The sequence below is a fragment of the Mesocricetus auratus genome, unplaced genomic scaffold (assembly GCF_017639785.1).
Source record: "Mesocricetus auratus isolate SY011 unplaced genomic scaffold, BCM_Maur_2.0 Super-Scaffold_100013, whole genome shotgun sequence".
Classification (NCBI taxonomy): domain Eukaryota; kingdom Metazoa; phylum Chordata; class Mammalia; order Rodentia; family Cricetidae; genus Mesocricetus; species Mesocricetus auratus.
The window spans coordinates 69,556,481-69,578,343 of NW_024429196.1; the positions used below are offsets into that span (position 1 = coordinate 69,556,481).

Here is a 21,863-nt window from a genome sequence, read left to right on the forward strand (position 1 = left end):
CTCCCTCCTGAGACTGCTAGGCATCCAGACAGGACTGTGGCTGGGCTGCATAAGGCCCCTTGGCTTCTGCTGCCAGGTCCTGCATGTCTGAAGGCCCAACCTTGAGCACTTGCACGATTCACAGACAGCACGGGGTGGCCACGCCTCAGCCAGCCATATTTGGAACCCCATGTGAGGCGGCGGGATGCTGGGAATGGGAGTCTTGGTGGTCTAGTGCTTTCAGGACCCAGTGTTCAGGATGCTACAGCTATTTCTTTCTGGTCCGTTATCACCTTCCTGGTGCTGACTCTGAGCTGTGGTAGTCCTGTGTCTTGCCCCAAAGTCCCAGTTTGAAACTGGACCATCTCTACAAATCAAATGTGTGGGGTATTGACTCATGGCTGCCGAGCTAAGCGGGGCACAGGAAGGGTAGCCTGGAAGGTGGGGACAGCAGTTCCCACTCTCAACTCAAGCCATATACAATGGCTTTGGGTCACTGACACTGGAAATACCAGGTGCCCAGAAACTGTCCCTTCCCAATTGATAGGTCTGACCCTTACCTAGGACAGCTTCTCTTCTGTCCCTGGCTAGGCCCTGATTAATCCTTGGTCCCTGTTAGGCTCCATGGTCCTTTGAAGGGTGTCATGCAGTGACCACAACACCATGAGCAGGGAGAGACTGGGAGAGCAGAAGGGAGGGGAGGGGAAAATGAGGGGGGGAAGGGGGAGGCGCCAACTCCTTGAGCTGGGAGAAGAAAAGAAGGGACAATTCCCTTTTGGTCCAGCGGTTCAGGCGAAACTTCTAGGGGTCTAAAAGCTGCAAGGTCTGTGTCATTCTTACTCCCTGAATAGCATAGTGCCTTCAGAACGTGTTCTGTCTTCAAGACTCTGGCCTGCTGCAGGCCCCAGGCCCAGCAGCACCAGCATGTCCGTGTCCGGGATGGGAAACAAAGGAGAGAAAACACCTGCTGAGGGCCAGGAGCTCGCAGGAAAGGACTGCCCACCGAGGGAATGGTAGCCATGACAACATCTCACTCCAGAGATCCCAGAACGCTAACCCCTTCACTGCCCAGTCTCCTCTACCCCAGAGCCGCGAGGCTGGCACAGAGAGCCTCAGAGCACAGCTATGCAGGGACACAGTGGAGGCCCAGAGGCTGAGGGCAGTCTCCATGCGACCTCCGCTAGTCACCCCCTGCTTCCCACATGCCTGGGAAGATTGAAGAGCTGGGGCCCCAGCTCAGTTCATGGAGAGATTGCTTAGTATGCTCAAAGCCGTGGGTTCGATCCCCAACAACTCACAGAACTGGAGTGTTGGCACTCATCCGCCATCCCTACACTCGGGAGGTGGAGGAAGGAGTTAGCCTCAGCTCCATAGACAGTCTGAGGTCAGCCTGGCTTTCATGAGACCTTGTCTCAGACAACAGCAGCAAGTCCACATGTGTAGGATTTCCCAGCCCAGGCACCCAGGAGCGCCACCGCAGTACTGTTATGTGGGGTGCCTTTCACAGGCTTGACGGGGCTCCCATTCCTACCATCCCTCACCCCGTGACTTCTTAGCTGCTTATTCTCAGCTGTGTGAAGAAGTCATAAACCGTGGAGCCTGCCCAGGTATTTATTTTAGTTAGTAAAAATGCTTTGCACTTTGCCAAGAGCCATTTGCCTTTAATTGGAAACTTTTGAGGCATTAAGAATGCACCTCGGTTCAGGACCGTCTGCAGGCTCTGGAGTCATCGATCATGTAAGGGAGGCTTTGGACCAGGTGGAGCTAAGGCAGCCTTTTAGTGAATCCGCCTCCCTTAATGGACTCATTTATAACTCACAAGACCCGGTCGCGCTTTTCCTCCATAGCTCCGAGAAGGCCTGCCAGCGTGGTGGAGAGCCGCTCACAGCTGTTGACGTGATTGAGGAAGCCAGGAAAACCAAAACAGGAGGCAAAGGGCAGTGAAAGGAGGGGCCCATGTGCCCCCCCACATGCTGGCAGACATCTTTCCTATGCTGTGCAGGAGGCCAAAAGAGAGACAGCAACTCCAGTTCATTCTACAAACATTGTGCCATTAGCCTTGAGCAGAGAGGTGCCAGACACTCAGGGCCAGAAACAGCCCTCACCTCCAGAACATTCCGCCAGCTTCTCCCAGACTCCTCGAATGTTCCTCGCATGTTCTCATGTTCCTTACTAGACTATGACCGACCTTGTCTGTGCTGGCTCACATGATGACTCCCCCAGCTTAGTAACCGAGAACAGAGAACCCTCGTTCACGTGGCTTTTGTGAATCTGGAAGGCAGGGACAGCTTGGCCATATGGCTTTGGATCTGGGTCTGCCTTGAGGCTGCAGGCACAATGTCGGGTGGCTTTACTGGGGCTGGTGGACCTGCTTCTGAACTCACCCTATAGTGTTGTCTAGAAGTCCCAGTTTCCCACCACAAGGATCTCTCCCACAACTGTCAGGACATTCCAACATGGCAACCGACCTGCACCGGAGTGTGTGATCCGAGAAATGGAGAGTAGGGAGGGAACAGAGAGAGAGAGACAGAAGAACGTATACAGAAACGATCCCTTCGCTCTGTCATTGTATGTCAAATATTGGGTTGAACAATTTCCCTCAAGATCCAGGCAAACCCAGAACCTTGGAATGTGGACTGACCGGGAGGCAGGATCCTGCAGATGTTACTAAGACAAAGTTAGGCTTGGTTGAAATTTTCTAGATTTGTACACGAGCACCACGGGCAGATACAGGAACAGGAGATGCCAGGAAGAGGCCTGTGATAATGGCGGCAGATGCTGGGGTGATGGTTCTGTAAGCTAGGTGTCACAGTTAGGCCTTGAATGTGCCCAGGAGCCCCATCGTCAAGGGCCTGGTCCCCAACTCATGGTGCGACTGGGAGGGGGTGGAAACTTCAGGAGGTGGGGCCGGGTGGAAGGAAATTAGTGTGTGGTATGTGGCCTTGAAGGGACTGTTGGGACCCTTCCCTCTCTCTGCTTCTTGGTGGCTGTGAGGGGAGTAGCCTCCCCATCTGGCTTCCACTGTGCCGACCAAGCCCAAGGCTATAGAGACAGATGTTGGTGGCCCGAAGCCTTTGAGGCTCTGAGTCAAAATCAAACTCTCCTCCTTTTCAGTTGGTTGCCTCAGGTGTTTCATCAGAGGGCTGGGAGGCTCTACTGGGGATTGCCAACAACACCAGCGCTGCAGGAGCGGAGGCTCGGGACAGCTTGAAATTTCAAGAAGAAACCAGCCTTGCTGACGTACTGACTGCAGAGCCCTGGCCTAGAACCATGAGAAAAACATGTAATTCACCAACTTGCACTGAGCAACACAACAGCAAGTTTGAAGCTATTCGAGGCGACATAGAGAGGCCCTGGTTCAGTGAGAAGGAGAACGTAGTTCTGTCCACAACAGGTCCAGGGTGGTGGGGAACGCAGCAGAAGCAGTGAGCTTGGGAGCAGGGCCATGGCTGTGTGGCAGAAGCAGTGAGCTTGGGAGCAGGGCATGGCTGTGTGTCTTCTGCTGCAAGGTTGCGTTCTGGGGTCAGAAGCGCCACCTCGTGCAACACTGTACCAGGGAACAAGGCATTCCACGCGTGCGTGCAGCAGCTTAGACAGATGTGTTTACGCAGGATGGGCAAATCCCAGGGCCACCCATGATACCCAAAGGTATAATCTCTAGACACAGTAATCCCAAATAGAAAATCTGGAAAAATAATTAAAATAGGGGAATTTTTTAAAGGAGAAAAAATTTAGGGCATCAATCACATACCACACCTTAAGTCCTTTCTGCTTGGTCACATCTCCCAGTAGCACCATGGTTGGGGACCAGCCCCTTGACACAGGGGCTTCTGGGCACATTCAGGATATATATATATATATATATATATATATATATATATATATATATATGGATAGATTCCGGGAAATTGCATGGAGACAGCCAGGAGTTGGCTAGCCTTCCTGACTGTATTGTGGTGGTCACTTTGTTTTCGGGTCATGGCAAGTCTGCCTAAGGCACTCATTCACACGCCTTCTGTGCCTCGGGTTCAGAAGTGAACTCCGGAAGCTTCCTCTCACATATAGACCACTGAGCTGATGGAGGCGATATGGGTGACCCAAGAGTGACAGGGTCTCTGTCTTCTTTGTCAGTGTCTTTGCACAGCTTCTTCAGGCAAGGGCAGCTTTAGCTCGTTACAAGCTTCTGGAACCTCCACCCACAGCTGGAAGGAAGGCCAACACATACAGTGAGTTCAGATGGTACATCCAAAGGGGAAATGTTCCTCACTGCTGCCTCCCGTGGCCTTTTCATCCCTCAGAAACCGGAGCTCCGGCCTCTTGCATTACCCTTCCTCCCCTGTGAGCTGAAGCTTGGGGAATTATTTTCCTCAGGACTGCAATGTTAGGGTGACAGACTTTAGGAACTGATTTGGGGCACTTTATACTCTAGTGATTTTTATCTCTTTGGATACCAGTGTTTCAGGCTGAAGTGTTTGGGCACTCCAGGCTTGTGAAGTGGTATTCAGTCAATAGGTCAGAGCTGCGTCCCCTCACAGACCTCAGGCCTCTTTCTTGACGGCGCAAGTGGCCAGATGCAAGTTTGTCCTTCACCTTGTGTGATGGTTAACAATGAGCTCCAATAAGACGGAGTCTGAAGCCACCTAGAGACAAACCTCGGGGCATGTCACATTTGTGAGGAAATTTTAGGTTATAATAATTGGGGTAAAAAGAGCCTCCCTAAATGTGGGTAGGAATATGACAACTGCCTCATTCCCCACATGCCTTCTCCACAATGATGGCCTGCACCTTTAAAGCGTGAACCAAAATAAACCTTTCCTTGAGTCAGGCCTTTTGTTACAGCAACCACACGTCCCACACGACAGGCCCAGAGAAACTTTGCTGAGGTGGAAGGCCCTGGGTGTTTCCCACACACCACATCATCTACTGCGGCATGTTGCCATTTCCTCACCAGGTACAATCACCCGGTAGTGTCAATTCAGCAGACCAGCATGACGTCCTGTGCCTGGGAAAGGCGAGAAAGACTCCTGTGAACAAGTTCTAGCAGAGCCAGAGTTGGCATGCCTCAGAGCAAGGACAGTGGGTGACGGCATACCGCTGAAGGCCCTGCTGGCTAGCAGCAGACACTTCTAGTGGTGGCCACGGACAGGGAAGCTGGAGAAGCATTTGTTGCACCTGTGGCTACACAGCAGGTCCCAGGGCATGAGCTCGTGTATCCAAGAAATAAAACTACATCTGTCGTGACACCTGCGAGTGGAGTCCCCACTTGGATGAGTTTAGGACAGTCCATGTCCTCCTCCTGAATACATCTCTCTTCTTGAACACAAATAGGAGACTTGAATGGGGAGAGTCCCACCCCTGGCAATTATACCTCTCTGGTTTCCCAAAGATTATACTCAGTTGACTGTTTTGGAAATGGAGGCAATTCTAAAAGTTCCTACTTGGCCCTTCCCATCATCATGAACAACCAATGTGGGGTTCTACCAGGTCCAGATTCTTAGGGACTCCAGCACATTCACAGACTGAATATCAGGAGGTTCTCACACTGCTGTGTGATTTATGGTGGATTCATGCATGGCTCTTGCCTTGCCTTGAGCACTGCTAGGCTTTACATCTTAAGCCACTGGCTAGCTTTTTTTTTTCTCCCAGCACTGGAGATCAAACCCAGGGCTTCACTCATGTTAGGGCTTTATCACTGAGCTGCAGCCCCAGACCCAAGACTAGTTACAAACCACAAACTAAAACACGTATGGAGGTGTGTGGAAAGCAGGCAGCGCCCTGTGGAACAGCTGTCTGGGATGGGGACGCTCCTTCAGACTCTCCACCTAGAGGTGTGTCTTCCCAGACAGGGGAGAGAAATGGAGATGGCCCTTCAGATGTGACAGGCAGAGGTCTGCCTTCCTAGGCGGGCGAGAAGGACTGCTTCTATCAGCGAAGAAAATGCAATGGGATCTCAAAGCTGGTGTCCCTGGTGCAATGGGATCTCAAAGTCTGGTGTCCCTGGTGCAATGGGACCTCAAAGCTGGTGTCCGTGGTGCAATGGGATCTCAAAGTCTGGTGTCCCTGGTGCAATGGGACCTCAAAGTCTGGTGTCCCTGGCTTCACTCAGGTTGTCCCCTGGACCCCCATCAACTGTAACTTGAAGACTCCCATTGTTTCTCACTCGATGCTTTTGCTTTAAAGTAAAGACATGGGAGCTTGGCAATATTAACGTCCTCACAGAACTGACCACCATGAGTGGTGACCCTGCCACACTCAGCATGAACTTCTGAGCTTGCTTTGCAGAAATCTCAGTCCTGTGGCTGTGGGGAACAAGGACATCAAGGCAGGCAGACACTCTTGTGTCACTGACATAGAACTTGAGTAAGAACTGGACGCCTGAATTCCTGATTTCTTCCAGTCCCCCATCAGTTAGGAAAAACTATTAAGTGCCATCCTTGTTCTTATTTTAACTCAAGTGTTCTAATGTAGCAACTATTTGGCTACACAGACACTCTCTGTTTGATTATAAATGTCTAACAGGAATAATCCAAATATTTCACCACATCTTGACCCAGACTAGCTGGGTTTCCTTCATTGTTGTTTGCAGTGCTGGGGCTTGAACCCAGGGCCTTTGCATGCTAGGCAAATGTTCTAGCACTGAGCAAGTAAGCTACACCCAGAGCCCTGGCACTGTCCTCCTTACCATGGAGAATAGGGCTATTCGCACCTTTAAATCTTTTAAGACTAGATAACCAGTTCCAGAAACCTTGAACAGATCTGGAGAGAGCATGATTCCATTTCCGCGGCATCGACATCTGTATCAGGCAAGGTTCACACAGGGACGGCGCTCTGGCTGCACACAGATGGTGCACTGGCGCTTGTGAACTGCGTCTGCAATGAGATGATTACAAAGCTCTGCATTTTGATCTGGTGTCAGAAAGGGCCTCGCTAGGAATTAGAGACTCAAAGCAGATGGTGAGGAGACAGATGTGCTAACAGAGGGAACTCAGTCTGACACACGGTGGCATAATTACAGTCTCTGCTTTAGCAGAGACCTGCACCGGATGCGGGCGCACACCTGACATCCCGCGCTCAGGAGGCTGAGGAAGGCAGATCACAATTCTGGGACCAGCTTGGGATGCGTGGTAAGTTCCAAAACTGGGCTACATAGGGAGACACTGCCTCAAAGTAATTAAATTAGTTAATTGGCTAATTAATTTAAAATAGACACCAGATAGAAACTCCTCTAGGGCAAAGACTGCTACTGACAGCCATTCTTGATCAGGAAGAGATGTGGTAAAAATACAATATGCTATTATTTATAAACTACTATTATAGCTGATATTTAAATTTTTCTAAATATTTGAATGTTTGTGAATTTTTTCCGATTTGGATCAAGTCTCATTTATAACTTTGGCCTCCTCATCAAAATTCTCCAGATGTTTTGTTGTTTTTCTTTTTAATTTTTTTGAGATCTATTTACTTTTACTTTGTGTGTGAGTCTTTGCCTGAATGTTTGTGTGACTGTGCAATGAGTGTGTGCAGTGCCCATGGAGGCCAGAAGAGGGCATCAGATCCCTGAGACTGGAGTTACAAAAGGTTGTGAGCCGCCACATGGGTGTTGGAAACTGAACCCTGGAAGAGCAGCCATTGCTCTTAACCACAGAGCCATTTCTCTAGTTTCTTATTATTTTTCAACTGGGTATTTTATTGAGATCATTGCAAATTCACCCAGGCAGTTACAAAATTTTTCTATAGACAGGGTCCATGGACCTTTTGCTTTGCTCAGATACCCCTAGAGTAACATTTTGTAAATTTTCAGTATAGCACTAAACAAAGTATCCACATTGGGGAGGTATACCAGACATCCTGTAATTTCCCCAGCTTTTCTCTGACCTGTCTGCCTGTGTGCCTGTTTAGTGCTATGTAACGTCTAGTGTAGGTTTGTGGCTTTACCAACATAGTGGTACTGATTTGTCTTCCATTTCTACAGTTGTGCTATCTCCAGAATGTAATATGCAAACAAGAAAAGGGAAAATACAGCCATGCCTAGTTGTATCATCTTCTAATCCCAGCTATCCAGGAAGCTGAGGCAGGAAGACTGCAAACCCAGGCTGTCTGGACTGCAGAGTGAGTTTAAGGCCAGCCTGAGCAATTTCATCTCTCAAAAAAAAAAATACGGCTCATTTGAAACAATGAAATAAACCAGCAGAAACCAACACTGTGGGAGCCTAGAAGTCGAACTTACTAAACAAAGACTTGGAAATAACTGTTTAAAACACACACCAAGAACTAAAGAAAATTAGGAACCACAAAGTAAGGGAAAACGGGAAAAACGTAGGGACAAAATGAGACAGACTATCAATAAAGAGAAATTATAAAGAGCAAGCAAGCAGAAACTCTAGTAAGTACAATAACTAATTAAAAATTTGCACAAGGAGTCGGTAGCAGATTTGAATATCTAGACACAGCCGCTTGAGGTCACAGAGTCTAAGGACAGAAAGGCAGTGAGGAACCTAAACAGAGACCGCAGGACCTGCTGGTCCAGCATCACAAGCATTGTTAAGACTGGTGGGACAAACAAAGGCAGCAACACAGCAACAAAAACCAGAGACAATCCTCAGCTCAACCAGACAGAGCAGCGTGCCACACACGCACAGCCAAAGTGTGAAATGAGAAAAGGAACACCAGTCAGGAACTCTGCCTCCAGTAAACAGTCTCTGCAGGTGAGCCTGGAAGTAACACATTCTCAGATAAATGAATTGTCGCTTTCAAACTGTCCTTGCAAGAAATGCTGAAAGGATTGATCAGTCTGAAATAAAAGCATACTGAATACAAATTGAAGCAATATAAAAAAATTAAAACTTCCAATGAAGACAAATTCACAGGAAAATATAAATGCCAGGCCCATTTTTAAAATTCCATTTTTATTTACTTTATGATCAGAAACACCAGTGAATAAAACGGTGCACACCTACATCGTTGAGCACACAATATACAAAGATGTGGTTTGTGATGTCGGTTGTCTGCAGGAGTGGACAGAGCTGTATAGAATATAGCATGGCACTGGGCAGTGGTGGTGCACGCCTTTAATCCCAGCACTCGGGAGGCAGAGGCAGGTGGATCTCTGTGAGTTCAAAACCAAGCCTGGTCTACTGAGCGAGTTCCAGGACAGGCTCCAAAACAATACAGAGAAACCCTGTCTCGAATATATATATATATATATATATATATATATATATATATAATGGCACACTGTGAAAATTAATTCGGTGTCAGTTTTAATTAGATTGCTATAACTTGGGGCTGGGGTGATGGGGAAGTCCTTCTGCATATATGTCAATAAAACACCGTTGGCCAACAGGGAAGCAAGGTAGGTGGGACTAGGAGTCTAGGAAGATTCTGGGAAATGTAGTGAGGAGAGTTGCCGCCAGGTGATCTCTTGGGAGCAACAGGTGCTCAGGAGTGCATCCTCAAAAAGATAAGTCCTTATGAAATATATATTAGTAATTATGGGTTAATAATCAAGTCAGAGCTAGTTAATAAGAAACCGAGCAAACGGCCAAGAGCTTCATAACTAATAGTGTCCTGTGTGTTATTTGGGGCTGAAAGCGGCAACAGGACCCAGGCAGTGGGCAGGAAGACTCACGTTACACTGGGGAGATGGTTTAGTGGTCAAGAGCACTTGCTGCTCTTGCAGGACACCCAGGCTCTATTCTTAGCACCCACGTGGCCTCTGTCTTAGGGTTTTTATTGCTGTGAAGAGACGCCATGGCCACTGCAACTCTTATAAAGAACACATTAATTGGGGAGGCTCACTTGCAGTTTCAGAGGTTTAGTCCATTGTCGTCACAGTAAGGAGCACGGCAGCGTGCAGGCAGATGTGGTGCTGGAGCTGAGAGTCCTATGTCTTTCAGGCAACAGGAAGTCGACTGAGCAGTAATATCAAGGGACGCTTACACAAAAGAGACCTCAAAACCCATCCCCACAGTGAGGCACTTCCTCCAACAAGGCCAAGCTCCCATTAGTGCTACTCCTTGGGGGACATTTTCTTTCAAACCACCACATTCCACCCCCTGGCCCCCATTATGCCATATCATAATGCAAAAATACATTCAGTCCAACTTCAAAAGTCCCCACTGTCTATCACAGCCTCGAACTTATTTCAAAGTCTAAAGTCTCTTCTGATATTCAAGGCAGTTTCTTAGCTGTAATCACCTGTAAAAATCAAAATAAAAAAAAAAGATCCTATGCTTCAACATATAGTAACATAGGATACACATTACCATTCCAAAACATAGAGAAGGGAGTGTAATGTAGCGAGTCTTTATCTGTCCCACCTGACAGCTCCCAAATCACAACACAGAGACTTATTATGAATTTAAAAAGCTCAGCCACTAGCTTAGGCCTGTTTCTAACCAGCTCTTATAACTTAAATGAACCCATTTCTATTAACTTACAGCTGCCACGTGGCTCATGACTTGTTACCTTATCTCCTATGTGTCATGGTTCCTTTGTGTCTCCTCTCAACTTGGCCCTTCTTTCCAGTGTCCTGTGCACCTCAAAATCCTGCCTAGTTATTGCCATTCAGTTTTTTATTAAGCCAATCAGAGTAACACATCTTCCCAGTATACAGAAAGATTATTCCACAACAGCATAGTGAGGAAATACTGGACCAAAGGGAGACTGAAAACCAGCTTGGCAAACTCCGAACTCTGTGTCTCCTTGTCTGATATGAAAACACTCCTCAGTTCCCCAACTCTGTTCAGGTTTGACTGAATCACACGTCTGTCTCTTGGGCTGGTTCCACTCCCTGTTAGCAGCTCTCCTTAGCAAGTATCCCAAGAGTCTGCCATCTCTAACATCTTGGGTTCTCCAAGGCAATCCGGATTTCAATGCCACACCTTCATGCAATGGCCCCTGTACTAGACCCCAGACACATGCCTGGCCTCAGGGATTTTCTTTAGGTGTGGAGGCGTGTTCTATAACCTGTTTCTTTTACCTTAACTATAAAGCCAGAACTAGGTGCCTGAAGCTGCCAAGTTCTGCTGCTTACTGTGGCTGGAACATGGCCCTTCATTCTATTACATCTTCACCAGCTTTCTGTTTTTCACTGCCTGAGCTTGGCTGTCCTGAAACTTGCTCTTAAACCAGATTGGTCTCACACTCAGAGACCCACCAGCCTCTGTCTTCCCAGTGCTGGGTTTAAAAGTGTGCCCCCACCACACCCAGCCCTAAACTTTTCTTTAGTTTCTTTCCACAAGTTGGAAATTTAGCCGGGTGGAATCTTGCCCTGAGGTCACCACTCCCTTTATTTCATTTCCTAATTCATTTGTCTCCTTGAACACAGAATTTAGCTTCACTCCACTTTCTGGTAGTCTTTTTCTCCTCAAAGTTTACTTTTTTTAAAATTTACCCTGCTCAGCTTGCTTCTTTTCATTATAAATCTTTGTTAGAGTCACCACTAATAACCACATGGCAGAGTCTAGACTGTTTTGAGATTTCCTCTGCCAACAGGATTAATCCAAAACTCTTCAGTTTACCCTCAGGCAGACTCTTTGGACAAAGGCAAAAGGCAGCCACTTCCTTTACCAAAATATCACAAGAACCAACTCTAGGCACGTACCATAGTTCTCCTCTGAAGCATCTTGATCCAGCACCCACAGTTCATCAAATCACATTCAGCACCACTGTCTCCCACTAGGATGGCCCATTAAGCAGTGCTTAAAGCATTCCACCCTTTTCAAAAGCAAAGTCCCAAAGTCCACATTCCTCCAAACTATCACAGCAATGTCCCAGGCCCTGGCACCAACTTCTGTCTTCCTCAGGGTTTCTATTGCTGTAAAGAGATGACCACGGCAAGTCTTATAAGGAGAGCATTTAATTGAGGGGGCTGGCTTACCATTTCAGAGGTTCAATCCATTGTAATCTTGATGGGTAGCATGACAGTATGCAGACAGACATGGTCCTGGAGAAGGAACTAAGAGTCCTACATCTTTTAGACAACAGGAAGTCAACTGAACAGTCATACCAAGGGAGCTTACACAAAAGAGACCTCAAAGTTCACCCCCACAGTAACACACTTCCTCAAACAAGGCCACACTTCCTAATAGCACCACCCCTTTGGAGGCCATTTTCTTTTAAACCACCACAGCTATGCACAACTGCCTTTAATTCCAGCTCTGGGAGATTCTTCTGGCCTCCATGGGCACATTTCATTCATGTGTACAATACACCACACACACGGACATACATGTACAATACACCACTCACACACACAGATGCACAATACACCACACACACAGACATACATGCACAATACACTACACACACACACCGATGCACAATACACCACACACAGGGACATACATGCACACCACACCACACACACAGACACACATACACATTAAACATAATAAAAGCAGGTCTTTAAAAAGGTATAAGATAAGCATGCTCACTTTGACCACTTCTGTTCCTCACATTATTAGAATTCCTAGCCTGACCTAGGAATGGTGGCCCATGGTGTAATTCCAGTACTCAGGAGGCTGAGGCAGGAAGATTACTGTGAGTCTGAGGCCAGCCTGGGCTACACAGCACATACCAGGCTAACCAGGGCTATGTACCAAGACCCTGTCTCAAAATATAAAATTAAGAAGTCTGAGCCAGAGCCAGGCGGTGGTGGCACATGCCTTTGATCCCAGCACTTGGGAGGCAGAGGCAGGCAGATCTCTGTGAGTTCAACACCAGCCTGGTCTACAAGAGCTACTTCCAGGATAGACTCCAAAGCCACAGAGAAATCCTGTCTCGAAAAACCAAAAAAAAAAAAAAAAAGAAAGTCTGAGCCAGAACAATTAGGCTAGAAAAAGAAATGAAAGGCTTTTCAAATTCAATAGAAGTACAATCATCTTTATTCAACAGTATGACTTTATGTAACATATTATATAATACATACCCTGTATATAGTGTACATGGAAATGCCTTATTTATATGTTAGATAATAAATAATACCTTATATAATATATACTATATATAATATATGTAGAAATGATTGATATTATATCTGGAAAAAAGTGAAACAAAAAACTATCAGAACCAAGATATGAATGATCAAGAATTCAGGACACAAAAACAACATGCCAGAATACGTTGCATTTCTAGAGACTAAAAACAAAACTGAAATCATGAAAATTATTTGATTGACATCAAAAATGATGAAGTACTGAGGGATTCTTGTGAGCGGAAGGCCATGGACGTCCCCTGCGCTCTGTGAGAGGCTGCACACTGTCAAAGTCACCAACAGCCATAACTGCTTCCAAGGTCTCTGTGGCATCTTCCACATAAATGAAAACCCCACACTCAAACTCCTGAGGAACAAAACAATCTCTAAAAAGAATAGAGCTGGAGGACCTGTGCTTGCAACTTCAGGGCTAAGCAGGGAGCTGCAGGCACCAGAAGTGTGTGGTCTGGCAGGATGACAGACACATGGACCAGCGGGATGCAACCCAGAAGGGGAGACAGGCCTTCCCATGCACAGGGAGGGATTTTCTGTTTTGTTGCCAAGACCACTCACTGGGAAAAGCATTCTTCAACCAAAACTGTTGGGGAAACTTGATATCCTCATCACAAGAAAGACCAGCATTGGGCCCTTATCTCATACCATTTATAAAAATTAACTCCAAATGAATCAAAAACCTAAACTTCAGATGAAAACTAAAAACACTCTGAAGGAAAAAAAGGAATTGAAAGGACAACATGCCTACCAGGAGAAGAGACTTGGAAATCAAACCACTGAGTTATACCAAGGGCACATGTGAAAATCTACTGTCCGGCCAGTAAGACGACGCCTCCGGCGCTTGCTACCAAGCTTGGCAACCTGAGTTTGGCCTCCAGGACCCAACTGGTGGATGGAGAGAAACGCCCCCTGCAAGTTGCCCTCCGACTTCAACACACATGCTGTGGAACCCACGTATACATGCCTGTTCACACACGTGTACATACACATACAATAAATACATGCATGTAAAGACAATGTTTAATCTGCTACCATACAAAAATCACATCTGAATTCACAAATGGACAAAGGAATGAATGGACATTTGGCCAAAGACTACATCCAACTCTTGTGAAGGGTTCAACACTGTTAACCAAAAAGGAAACACACTCAGAATATGGGGAGAAAACAGTTCGCACCCCCTGGCACAGCCGTTGCTTTTAGAATGGCCAGATGTAGAGAAACTGGCCCCTCTGTGCGTGGCTGATGGAACTGGAGAGTGGCACGCTGCCCAGCAACAGCCTGGTAGTTCTCCAGGAGGTTAAATCATGTGACCCAGCAATTCCATTTCTGGGTATGCCCCCACCAAAAGAACGGACATCAGGGCTTGAAGAATATATATATAATATATATATATATATATATATATACAGTCGCATCCATAGCCGCACCATTGGTGGATTAAGAGATAGCAGTTATGAAGTTACTCCAGGGCCCAGGAGTAACTGCAAATGTGGACAGAGGTCAGCTGGGGATGCTGAAAAAGCTATGGAGAGAGATGGAGGGATGGTAGGCAATGCCATAATACTGTGTGTGTGTGTGTGTGTGTGTGTGTGTGTGTGTGTGTGTGTGTGTGTGAAAGCATCCATGCTGTAGCGTGCATGTAGAGGTCGTCGGGGGATAGCACTGGATGTCTGTCCTCCTCTTCTATGTTCCACCAAAGTCTCCTCGTTGTTCATAGCTGTGTATACCAGGCTAGCTGGACCCTAGATTTCTGTGGATTCTTCTGTATCCACCTCCTATCTCCTAGTAGGAGCTCTGGGATGATAGAGGCAAGTTACTAATAGTGGAGACCTGGGATTTGAACTCAGGTCATCATGCTTGTGTGGCAAGCACTTTTGGTTTTTTGTTGTTGTTGTATTTGTTTTGGTTTTTTGAGACAGGGTTTCTCTGTGTAGCTCTGGTTGTCCTGAAACATGATTTGTAGGCCAGGCTGAACTCAAACTCACAGAGATCTGCCTGCTTCTGCCTCCCAAGTGTGTGTGTGTGGGGGGGTTTAAAGGTACATGCCACGCCACACCCAGCTGCCATTGTGATATTCTTAATCCTGTTCAACTATATAATTAAAAATGGAAAAAACCAACAAATTTATGTTGTGCATATTTTGGGGTAAGGAATGAAGGCAGCTAAACAGTGCCCGGTGACTTGTGGTGTCCGATGGCTTCATTCACTAGCTCTTCACAAGAGGAAACGCCATTTCTGCGTGGAGAGTCTTTATGAGCAGTGTAGGCTGTGAGCAAGCAGTCCCAGCTGGCTGACATAACCCTCCTGTGGCTCAGCTAGTCCCAGGCGGTGACCAGGTTGCTTGCTCACACCACAAGGCTGTGGTCCTTTCTCGTGTCCTGCGTAGCCTTCGGAGGTCTCTGTCATCACAGTCACTCACTGTAATTTGTCCTGCCTCCAGTTTGGAGAGGGTTCCTCATCACAGTCAAACACGCCGCTTCTGCCCACCTAGTCTGCCACTGAGAATACTAAGTACTCTTCTGAGGGCCCACTTCCGAGTGTCCGGCCTAAACCCTCAGCTGCAGAATGGCCGTGTCCCATGACAACTCTCTATGCTTCATCTCTTCGGGGAGGTAAAAGAAATGTTCCGCTCACAGTCGCTGTAGTTATTCACAGTCATTGCAAAGTGCGAGACAATAAGAGAGGCTGCTCTTCTCTTCCCTTCACCGTGCTGCCGTATCTGTGTGGTTGTCAACACTGGCCATGGAGGCTCGTGACTGCAATGGGCAGCGGCTAATTCAGGACTGTTGGGGGCTGAGAACCACTGGAGTGCTTAGCTGCAGAGGAGACATCTGTATCATCCGCCTCCCACGGACTCAGGCAACATGGCGGAAGAGGGGGCGGAGACAACGTAAGAGCTGGGGGATGCGGGGAGTGCGATGTCTTCTGGGCATGATGCAGCTGTTGTACACACGATCTCACAGGAGCATTGCTTACTTCCTCGAGGCTTGCACAAGATCAGCCAGTTACAATTTCCATCATGGAGTGGGAGGGGTTCCCAAGGTCCCCACCCTGGAGGAGAAGCTATTGGCACTGAAGGAGAAGAAAGTCACTTTCCCTTAAGAGTGCGGACACTGTAGGTTCCCAGGTCCCAAAGTGCGGACACTGTAGGTTCCCAGGTCCCAGTGGGTGACCCCATGCCCATGGGCACGTAGACAGCACATATTGTACTCAGTGGGCTAAAAATAAATAATAAAAAGAGGACAAGGAGGAGGAAAAAGAAGAAGGAGGAAAAGAAGAAGACGTAATTATGAAAGGAGTACACAAAGTTAGGAGGGAGTTGGCAGAATGTTCAGAGTGGATATGATCAAAGTACATTGTATAAGCATATGAAATTTTCAATGAATAAATAGAAATTTATATTTTTGTTGTTTTGTTTTTCAAGGCAGGGTTTCTCTGTGTGACTTTGGTTATCCTGGAACTCACTCTGTAGACCAGGCTGGCCTGGAACTCACAGAGATCTGCTGCCTCTGCCTCCCGAGGGCTGGGATTAAAGGTGTGTGTCACCACATCCCGGCCCAAAGAATTTATGTTTTTCAAAAGAAAGCAATAGAGGCTGGGAATGTAACTAGTTGGTAGAACACTTGCCTAATATGCACGACGCGATGGGTTCCAACCCCCAGCACCCGGTAAACCGGGAGTGATAGTGCATGGATGTCATCCCAGTGCTCAACAGGTAGAGGCAGGAGGACCAAAATTTCACTCATCCTCGTCTATGCAAAGTCTGAGAGCATCCTTGGCTACATGAGGCCTGTAAGGAGGAGGAGGAGGAAGAGGAGGAAGACGAAAACCTGTGCTTTCCTCCAAGTTCCCGGAAGCAAAGCCCTGTTGTCACAGAGGGCTCTTCTCATGTTTTCCTCTTGTACCACTGGGACCCCTGAGCCTCTTGCATGCCACCCCAGTCAGCCTCGCAGGTGCTGGGGCCACCGCCTGTCCTGCAGTGGCTACCGAGCCAGCAGCAGAATTCATTGGAGCTGTAGTGGGGAGTTGAGTTTCTTTTGGCAAACTCTAGAGACTGACAAAAATATTCACGTCAAAACATTTCTACTGCAAAACTCATGAAAGCTTTTGAATTTGGCCTGGGCATTTTCCCCTGCTCCCTCTCCCAGCCCCCTCCCTGTCCTGACTTAGGGGCGGGAACAGAGATAGAGTCCAGATGGTGGTAGGAACTACTCCTCCCTCTGCTCCCTTCCCGCCCCTCTTGCCAGAGACTAGGAATCAATGGCTGCTGTGTGCCACGAGGCACAAAGGCCCTGGGCCAGCTCAGCTGGGTGAGCCCCGGGAAGTGTCCCCTGCCTGGAGTCTGCCCCCTAACCCCAGGGTCTGGGGTAATTGTCTACAGAGGCAGCCTGGGGCTGAGCCGGCCATAATGATTTAGGCAGGATCGATTTCACTTCAAGCCTTTTCTACTCCGAAGAGGCCTAATCGAAAGTAATCTGAAAATTAGGGAAAATAAAAACCATGCCCGCAGCTACATAAATACCCATTTCCTCACATCGGCTCGAAATCACCTCATTCCAGTGTCACGTGATGTTTTCCTGATGGGCAAGGCCAGGCCCTGGGGGGGGGGGGCGTTTGATCTGCTGCCTGCTCTGCCTGACAGCCACCAGCACCCAGGCAGAAGTGAGACAGGGAGGGTGGATCTGAGGCTGGTCTTGGCACTGACCGCCTGGACAAAATAAAATCCCTGTGGAGGCCAGAGCTCCTGGTAGACCTCAGCATGTGGCCTTAGGTAGGAGGAAAGGGCACAGGCTGGGTTTTGAGGGGCCTCAGTGAGTCCCTCATTTACAAGGCCCTCCCATTTCTGCCAGGATCTGCAGATTCCTCAGGATGGCCCCAGGGGACATGGCTACTCACACTTCTTCTGACTTCACTGTTTTGGCCCCTGGGGCCGTTTTATGGCCTAGAGCTGTATGGGTCCTGGAGGGTCCCCCTCAAGGTCTGAGCGCTCTTCACTTGGTGTCAGGACCCTTTCTCTCTCGCAGCTCCCATCCCATAACCTGCCTGCCTGGAACTGGTGTGTTCCAGTTGGTTTCTTGTCTCTCAACCCCATGGTGAGCTCCAGGAAACAGAAGCCTCCTTCAGCTTGGCCACTGAGACTGGTACATGGTGAACATCTGTGGACAGGATGAAGTTTTTCACGTGACTTTAATATGCAGTGGTTGCCAAAGCAGAGGGTGTTCTAGACCCCAGGAGACAGACACCAGGGCCAAATCCCGCCTGCAGAGCATGCCTGCTTCCTGAAAGGGACCTCGGGGATGGAAGCATCCCACCCATAGGGTCTAGTGCTCCAACAGCGTCCAGGGTACAGGCCAGGATGAGGCACAGGCCCAACCCCGGGAAAGGTCATGTTATTCTTGCTGTTTGTATTGATGGGACATTTGGCTGCAACTTTTGACGTGTCTTCCATCAAGAAGCAGGGAAATGGGGTCCACATCCCTCCCCTGGAATGCATCTGGGTTTGTGGAATCTTTGACCAACAACGTGGGGGGGAGTGACTTTGACAGCCTTCCTTGTTACAGATGCCTTAACCTCGCCTAGGCTCCCTGGAAGTTCTCTCACAGAGCCTGGAGCCTTAAGTAGAGCCTCTACTTAAAGAAGGTCACCATGCCACCAAGAAATCCAAGTCTCACAGAGTCACCCCACTCCCATCTAGATGTGAGAGCAAGGACGCCTCTAGGTGGCCCAAAAGTACCTAGATGCCTGTATCTTTCAAGGCAGGTCCTAGCTACAGTGTGTAGAGCCCCTTCCAGGGCTGAGACACTTACTCGCCATGGAGATATGGGGAGAAATAGATTCTGAGGGGACCATGGTCACCAAGAGAGTTGAAGAAGCAGATTTCAGGGGGAGGAGCACACATCTCAGAGGTGCTGGGTGCCAGAGCAGCCCCGTCAGCAAGATCTGGGTCTTAGTTCACTAAGGTTTGCTATAACAAGATGCCAGAGACTGGGCCATTTATAAAGAACAGAGATCGATGTCTCATAGTTCTGGAGGCTGGGGGGTGAGGCTGAGCCAGGCAGCACCTGGGCCTACAAGGATTATTCTATGCTCCCAAGATGGTGCCCAATGCTTCATTCTTGGAGCCTCTAATGACAAGGCAGAAAGGGCAGTGATCTGAGGACTGCCTGGAGCCCTTAAAAAGAGCCTCAATCCCACCTGAAGGGGATGGTATTCTGGAATAATCATGTCTGTCACTCTGTGTGTGTGTGTGTGTGTGTGTGTGTGTGTGTGTGTGTGTGGCCTGAGCGTGTGTGTTCATGTCTGTGTACACATATGCACATGGCTTCCTGAGCGTGTGTGTTCATGTCTGTGTACACATATGCACATGGCGTCCAGAGGTTGGCATGGGTGCCTTAATCACTTGCCCTCCACCTGACATATTGAGGTAGAGTCTCTCACTTGAAGCCAGAACTTGAGAGTTTGGCTAGTCTAGCAAGTCATGTTGCTCAAGGGACGCCCCTCACCCCCGCCCCCCTTCTTCCTAAGTGCTGGGATTGCAGGTGGGCTGCTACATCCACTCAGCATTTATGTGGGTGCTGGGGACCCAAACTCCAAACACTGCTGATGGGGGCTGGCGCTGTGCCTCCATCCAGCATGGCCCTGAAGGATGGTTCAGTCGAACCTGACAAGACTCTGGAAGCTAGGAAGCAAGAATCCCACCTTCAGATTTGATGTGCGGCACAACCCCGGATGCCAGATACACCGAGAGTCCTCATGTTCACCGGAAGTCAGAGCTGGTGGGCATCCTGTGACCTGAGGGCCCAAGGGTGGGGTGCAGAATACACAGGCCTGAAGAAAGTGGGCAGGGCAAAGGGGTTCAGAGACCAAAGACTCTGCTGACCCACAGCAGGAGTCTTCCCGCCTTGGAAGGAAGGGCGGACTTGGGGTAGACTGGGGTGACTGGTAGGAGGCAAAGGCCTGAGGCCAGGGAGCTACCAACTCCTTCCTCCCCTAAGGAAGTCTTTCTAAAGCCCAGCCTCTGGGTGCAGGCTGGGCTGGGCTGGCACGTGTTAGACCTTGAAACCGGGGGCGGAGCCGTGGGCTGCAGGCCGAGGCAGTAGTCGGGAGGGGTGGCACGCAGAGGCTGCGGGGCGGAGCCGGGTTCTGTTGCAATTACCAGTAAGCCTGGTGTTTACACGGGGTTTACAGGGAATTCAAAGCATATCTTCCTGTTGCTCTGGCAGCCGAGGCGTATCAAGTGCGTTCAAAAGGGCCGAGCCGCGTTCGCCAAAATAAGAACCAAATGGCTGAGTAATTTCCACCGGAGAAGAACTTATTCTCGCAATTGCACGGTCTATTTAGCGTGCTTTCATAAAACCTTTTAACGAATCAGTTCAGAACCCTCCCCAACTGCAGGGCCCGCCCCACCTGTCAGGCTTGGATTTCCAAACACAGGTAGGCCTCTGAGATTGGATGCAGACCTCCTGCCCAGCACCAGGTCCTGCGCAGCAGGGGATAGGAGCCCGGGTGGAGACCCCTGCCTCGAAGGAGTGGGGAGCAGAGCAGGGCTTTCTAGGAAAAATCAAACAACACTAAACAACAGGTCAACCCCGAGACACTAAGGGATGTGAGGGAACCAGGCTCAGCTGGGAGCATCCCGAGAGGCTTCCTAGAAGAGGCAATCTTGCCACAGACACCAGGGAGAAAAAGGTCCTACCTGATGGAGATGGAAGGGAAGGGCCTTGGAGATCAAGCCCCAGGAAGGTGCTGGGGTGAGTCAGTGAGTAGGTAGTTGTTTAATAAGGTCTTCCTACAGGGGACAAGAGGGGACATGCTGTCATGTCAGATTTTGACAGGCCCAGACCATGATCCTTCCCTGTTAGAAGTGACCTAATCAGAAAAGGGGACAGCGACACGAGGAAAATGTTACAATCAACTTTACTGGGCTAAGAGAACTATAATCCAGGAGTAGAACACTTTCCTAAGAAGGCCGGGCAAAGTCTTGAATCCCATGCCCAGCATTGCCAGAAAAACAATTGAGGTGTGAATTAGGTGCCACAAAACTCACTCTGTGGAGAGCTGTCAGCACTGCGCAGGTGGGGAGCCAGTTCATCTCCCAAAAATGTTCCCTGGACACGTGCCGCCCTGCTCGCCTCTCTGCTGTGGCTCTGGGGCTGTGTGGCCTTTTCACGGCCCCAAACCCACACAGTTATAACGTCTGGCTTCTTTTTTTTTTATTTTTTTATTTTTCAGTTTAAATTTAGATAAGAAACAAGGTTGCTTCACAAGTCAGTTCCAGGTCCCTCTCCCTTTCCCTCCCCTCCTCCAGTGCCCTCCCCCCAGCCCCCCCCCCCCTTCTACAGCCCTGTGGGAAGCCATCAGATGCTCATCCTTTCAGGTCTGAGCACTCGCTGCTGACAGACCAAATTCCTCTCCCTTTCTTCTACCCCTGTGTCTTTGGGCTTCTCCACCTAACTCATAAACCCGGCTACTCTGGGGAAAATGCTGGGCCCCAAGAATCTAGGATGGCCCTTACAGTGTGTTTAACTTAACAGGCAACCAGCATAATGTCTCACACAGTGGGCCTGCTTTCTTCCCAACCTGTTCATGTTGGTCTCTCCAGTGCATGCCTAATGGGTGGAACCTTAGCGTAGTTTTCATTTGCATAGTCTTAAAGAATGATTTGGGGTACTTTTTCCATATGCTAATTTTTATTTCCATATTTTCTTAACACATCTTACATCCAATGTTACTGTGCTGTTTGTCTTACTATTTAATCTGTAAGAGTTCTTTGTCAGTTTGGAGGGTGTATACATCCCAGTTAGATTATCTTCTACAATGTGACTTCATACATTTTTTTATTTGGATACTGATTGCAAACAATTATCAGAAAACTGTACAGGAGAAATCC

General features: G+C 48.5%; 1 long non-coding RNA gene across 1 annotated transcript; it reads right to left on the minus strand.

Moving 5' to 3' along the window:
- Positions 1-8,865: 8,865 nt before the first annotated feature.
- On the minus strand, positions 8,866-11,981 carry LOC121143645. The gene is made up of 2 exons (XR_005880924.1): positions 11,861-11,981; positions 8,866-10,176 (listed from the first exon to the last, which is right to left on the minus strand). It is a non-coding gene; the product is annotated as an uncharacterized LOC121143645 (long non-coding RNA).
- Between the last annotated feature and the right edge of the window lie 9,882 nt (positions 11,982-21,863).